The following is a 6,250-nucleotide window of genomic DNA, read 5'->3' as shown; positions in this document are numbered from 1 at the left end:
AGAATGGACCGTTGGTGTTTCAGTGTTCTAGACTCCTGGATGTTGTGAGACTCTCAGCCGCGGTCCGTGCAGGTAACAGCGGTGGGGCTGGGTAAGGGAGGATTACGAGGGACGGTGCAGGGGGAAATTTTATTATTTATTTAATTTTCCCTCTGCATCGTCCCTCGAAATCCCCCCTTACATGGCCCCACCGCTGCTACCTGCACGAACCGCGGCTGGAGACTCTTTTATCAGTGGAAGGCCTGGCAGCTCCCGCTCAGGGGTAGCATTTGGCTGTGGAAATAATTATTTTTTAATGATTCAGGTTATTTGTCCAAATCACAAATACCTAAGAAACATTATCTGTAAAAAAAATAAAAGTCTATGTTGCGGATCTCAGCAAAGAAGTCGAAGAAGGACTTACTCCTTCCAAGCCCTCAAGCTCCAACATTTCATCACCCACGCTATGCACAACGCTGGGGTCACTCCAGATCAGACCCTCAGCCTGGACCCTGGCTTAACCACACCCTTGCCTGGCATCTGAAGCACATGGACCTCTGATTAATTCGTAATTATGTGATTATTCCTTGTTTTTTTTTTAATTCTTACTCGATGTCGTCATTGCTCTTATGTCCTTCCTTCCATCATTTTTGTAAAGCGCTCTGATATCCTTCGGGATCTTGTTCGCGCTATATAAAACTTTATGAATAAATAAATGAATAAATAAATAAATAAATGACTTTCATATTGGCCATGGATGATTGCAAACCTCTTATAATCTGCATGCTAGACCTTACAGTAAACATCCCGGCAATGAAAGGTCCTAAGCAGAAGTAAGGGGGCCATGAAGAAAATGGGGCGAGGGGCTTACCAAAGCCATGGGCAGGAAAGGGGTCGCAGCACAAGAACATTTACAACTAGGGAGCGAAGAGAAGCCTGGAAGGAGCAACCCTGAACTACCTTCAAGAGCAACAAATGGTACAGAGATGGTAGGACTGGAAATAAATGTTAATTCCTGGTCCGGTGGCTTAGTGGACTAATGCGTCCACTATAAGGGCCTGTATTAGACCTCATGGTCACAGGTTCAAATCCCAACAGGTTCACTCAGCCTTTCATCCTTCTGATGTCGATTAAACGCGTACTCTTGAGTTGGGTAACAAAAATCATCTATTATTCAGCGCCAAGATGCCCTTGGGTAACGTGCGCGTTACAAATATATGTTATGTTATAAGGAGTGTGCACAAGCCTTACAGATGTTGTGCAGCTGCATGGAGCCAGCAAGTGTTGGAGGATAAACCACAATTCACATGGATCATCGTGGGGGTAATGGACACCTGGGCTGTTGTAGGGTTTGCGGGAGAATGAAAATAATGTTGTCCATCAGGACGTGATGAAACACATCCCTGGCTGCATGAACCAAATGCCTGACACCTCTGATCGTATCAAACGAGCTTCACTTAAGGAACTAGTCGAAACTTTATAACTTTACAGCAAAAAATCAAATACGAATTAAAAACTAACAAAAACAAAACGTTGAGCAAAAAAAAGATGCTACCGTTTCTACAAATTGAAGAATAACAACTAAAAACATAACTGCTGAATGCAGAAAGATAATAAACACTAATGAGGCTTTCAATTTAATTATTGGAAGCTCTACTACTGCACTGACCTAGAGGTCTGCAAATGCAAAAATAGAAACATAATAAAACCACACAAGAAGCAATTTAATTAATTAGAAAGAAGCACGCAAAATGGAGTTAACCTAAATGGAGTACTTTGTTCCATTTTACTTCGCCAGACCTTTGTTGTTCGCCTAATCCCGTTGTTTTTGGCGGCTGACGCGCGGCGTGCTCCTCCGCTCACAAATGATGTGTTTTTGCGTTATTCCCACGGGCGCTCGGCCCAGTCGATGGTGTTTGTGAATGTGATCGGACTGACAGGCCCCGCTCGGAGCGCTTACAAACAACGCGGGCACCGGAAGCGCTCGCGTACCTGGGCCTGTTCCATCTTCCAGGAGAGATGTCGTCTCTTCTCGGGGCCTTCACAAAAAGTGAGGCGCGTCACTCACAATCCGTCCCGTCTCCAAAGCCCTGGAGGCCCAGACCAAAGGCACACTTAGCAAGCTGACAGTTCCACGTCAAAATAATATCCACAGAGGTCTGCAGCTAAATAAGGCGCTCAAAGGATTTGTGAAAATTCTCTGTTGTGTCCTTCCCTGGCACGTGATGTGTCACGCTAAGCTTCCAAACAGAAGGGGTTTTTAATCAAGAGGCGCTCTCTGCGCCCCATGGTCGGCAGGTAGATTGCCATTGGGGGTCTTTGTAAAGAATCTTTTTTTTGATCTTGACATGGAAAGTATTTTGCAAACTTGATCAAATAACAAGCACTGTCAAAGCCACCAGGTCTAAGCAGTGAAACCTATTGGTTTTACCAATGCAAGCACATGTCCCAATAGATCAAATCGTAAAACAACATTATCTGCTAGTTAAAATATAAGTAAATAAAATAAGGATGTGTAAGAAACTGGAGAATTACTTGAGGGGGTTGAGAGCACACCTCAAATAATAAACACAATTCTTGTCAGGGTAAAGTTATTAACTAAAGCCAAGCTTAACTCTCTGGTCGCTTAGCATAAAGCAGTCAGGCTTAACTTAGAAGCAATGTGTAAAGTATTTATGCATCAAACAGTAATGAAGTGAAGACACAACAAGAAAAATCCAAACCCAATTTTAAAAAAATTAGAATGTTTTAATAAATAAAATGACACCAAAAATGACAAAAATCCAATAAGTAGACTTGGAGATATTCATTTTTAACATTTGAATTAAAAAGAGTGCCAGAAGCACAAAGCACCAATCGCAGTTATCTGGTCGCACTAGACCGGATCAAAGTAAAAATTGAAGGCCGACTGTGATATATTGGCAGTCGGCTACAGAGACCAAGTTCAGCCCGGTAGAATATTTACCTTTGCAGTCAGAAACTTTGATGGAGAAAAAGTCTGTGCCTGTGGAGGCCTCGACATAGATGGGATACTGCTCATCGCCGGTCCAGATCAACATTCAGACCTAGAAGCTTTTCTGGAAGTCAGATCTCCTTCAGCAGGGGAAAGCAGCATGTTGAGGCCGACTGGAGATTTTACAATCACAGCTGTTGCTTCGAAAGTGATTGTGGTCTCCGTCAATTCTCTAAGTACCAACTTACATTATAAGTTATAGTAATTTAACCCAGTGTTTTCTTAAGGGAGAGCCAGTCTTGCGACAGTGTTAAAAACAAATTAGGAGGTTTTTCACTGCCCGGGCAGGTAAAACCTTAAATGTACATGTCCTACTTTTTAAATACCATGCTCCCTGCCCTGTGAGCATTTAGGGTGTATGTAAGGTGTGACTTATAAGTATTAAAGAGGTAGGTTTCGGCCTGGCAAAAGTTGTATTTTGCCAGGTCAAACGGGCAGTTTAAAAATGCACCCACCCGCTGCAATGGCAGGCCTGAGACATGTTTCACAGGGCTGCTTTAGTGGGTGCCACTATGAGTGCTGCAGCCCATTAGTCTCATTTAATTTACAAGCCCGAGTATAAGTAATACCATATACTAGGGACTTATAAGTAAATTAACGGTGCCAATTTTACAGGGTTTAAACAGGAAAGCACAAGCACATTACCGCTGGTGAGCAGGAGTAAAGCGCTCAGAGCCTCATGGCCAACAAAAACAGGTTCAGCAAAAAAGGCCAAAATATGGGATGAGTCTGCAGGAAGGGAACATTTCTAACAGAATGCAACTGGGAGTGCTCTGACATCTGATAGGTTGCACACTGCAAAAATCAAACAAGCATTGGCAACGCCTGTAGGTTTCACCTGTGGGACCTGCTGGCTTTTCCTATGTCTTTTGATGATTCTGTACGGAAAACATAAGCTTATATAATAATTTTTTTTAAAGTTAATTAATACTATATCTATTGTAATAATAATATTACTAAGAATAGACTTCAATGATTAAAAGACACAGCATCAGTTAGTTTGTTTGTATTTATTATAATGTGCCGTGCAGGTGCTCAAACTTAATACTTTGAATTTTCATCAATTTCACAAAGGCAATTAATAAAAGGCCATCAGAACAATTAAAGCACATTGCAATTGTGTCTTTACATGGCCGGAGACCAAGCCTGCATAGAGATGGAACCACAATTTTCAGCTTACAAGTAAAGACTTGTTAGACTTGCCATCTTTTGGCGTGTTTCCCCAGTCTTTTTGCTTTCTGCACCCACTTGCCAGGCCCCAACCTTCCCTTTTTCTACATGTCAGTCACTTCTAAGGTTGGCCCAAGGTACCTCTCTGGGCAGGGATTCTGTGTATGTTAGAGGTAGGACATGTACTGATGTGTCCTGGTGGTGAATTATAGTGTATTTCGTTTTTCACCATTGCAAGGCTGCCTGTTCCCTTAGGACAGAACGATGAGTTTGTTTATACCATCTTATAAACATACCTACCCGTAGGAACAAGGTAGAAAAATAAAATTTAATATGTCTGGACTCAGAATGTTAAAATGCATCTTTTAGTGGGGATGATTTTTACATTCTGTGTTTAAAAATACAACTTTTAGAAAGTAGGTATTTTCTTGCTTAGCCATCCTGTGTGCCTCTGCTGGGGTTGTGGATTGACTGTCTGGCATTGAGATGACAGGGGCTGGAGAGGGGCAGTGGCTCCAGAGATCCTGATGGGTCAGGGCTGGGCTGAATAGACCTGGGCTGCATTTAGAGTAGTGGGAGGAGCTTTCCTTGCACTTGAATGCCGTCTCCACCCCATGCCAGGAAGCTACACCAGTGAGGACAGAACTGGTTTGGGTTGGGTACAGACACTCTCTGCCTTCAGAGATCAAGGATTTGGAGGTATAAATATTGGGGCCCAGAACTTTAGAACTCTTTTGGACCAAGAAGACTGCCAAGAAGAAGAGCTGTCGAAGCTCTGAGAAAGAACTACCACTTTGCTGTGTTGGACTGCCGTGGCTGTTTCTGTCTTGGGCTGTTAAATGACTGGACTTGAACTTTCTGCAATCTCATTTTGTGAGTTTCTCCAAGGGCTTGAGGTAGAGCTTGCCCCCTGTCCAAGAAGTCTCAGGAACAGCAAAGACTTCAAGTTCTTCTGCCCTTAGCACTGGGGACTGTGTGCTTTGTGCTGCAAGAGAAGAAAAAGCAACCGACGACAACAAGAAATTACATGGGCTAACCTTTTACCTTTATTGCTAGAGAAACAACACTTAAAGTGTTGTCTTTTATATTTCTGTGATTACTAAATCACCTTAGGTCTAACAGGCTGACTTTTTATGTCCCAAAACAAGAGTGATGATAAGCCTGCAATTTGTTGATGTTGTAACTTCTGCGTACAAGAGTGCTGTGTGATCTTTTTTTAAAAATGCACTAATTCAACGTAGGTTGATAAGTATAATTTTTTTTACATTCACTTGAATCTCATAGGATACACATAATGTTGTCTTTTGGAACAGTGGCAAGTCCAAATCTCACCTTAAAAGCACTATAAAAGACCCCTCCTCAGCTTGTTTCAACCTGAACCAAAATCTAAGTATAACTGCCTTCTGCACCAATGATTGATAGTATAATTGGATGGCCAAACACATTTGTTCCTGATTTACTGAACACAGCAATCAAAACAGTGATTTTTTAAATCAAAAATTATAGTGGATAGGCTTCTAAGCCATAGTTAAAGTTGGCAGGAATTTTGTTCTTATGACCTCTAATAGTCGTTTTCTTGAGGGGCCAGTCAAATTCCTAGACAACTTGCAAAATGTATATTGAGGTAACGGGTTTTTAGGAACCCGTTTGGTGCCAGGGGATAACACCCGAAGACCTCTGAGTTCTCCCTTGTTCCGGACCACAGAAACACTGAGTCATCTAGTCGAGTCAGAGATCAAGTTTTATTGGCAGCTACCAAGTAACAGGTGTCCTAGAAGCACGACAAACACGGGTCATGTGTTCTCAGGAGACTGTTCGTTTTTACAGAACCAGCCTTCTCCTTATATACAAAAATAATAGCCGCAAGCAAGAATTCTTGAGTTTATGATATGGCTATACACATATTTCTACAATAATACAAAAGAGCGAAGTCATGTAGGCAAGCCCGTATTTTAGATGTCCAATTCGTGATAGATTACCCAGCCAAGCCCGGAACTTCCATCAGATATCGGTGAAGCCCCAATAAAAGAAGGCACCTCCTAGTCATAAAACTGGCCATAAACAGGGAACGCGGAAAGGCGTGTGTGT

Source organism: Lissotriton helveticus, chromosome 8 (assembly GCF_964261635.1).
Source record: "Lissotriton helveticus chromosome 8, aLisHel1.1, whole genome shotgun sequence".
Lineage (NCBI taxonomy): Eukaryota > Metazoa > Chordata > Amphibia > Caudata > Salamandridae > Lissotriton > Lissotriton helveticus.
This window is presented reverse-complemented; position numbering follows the sequence as displayed.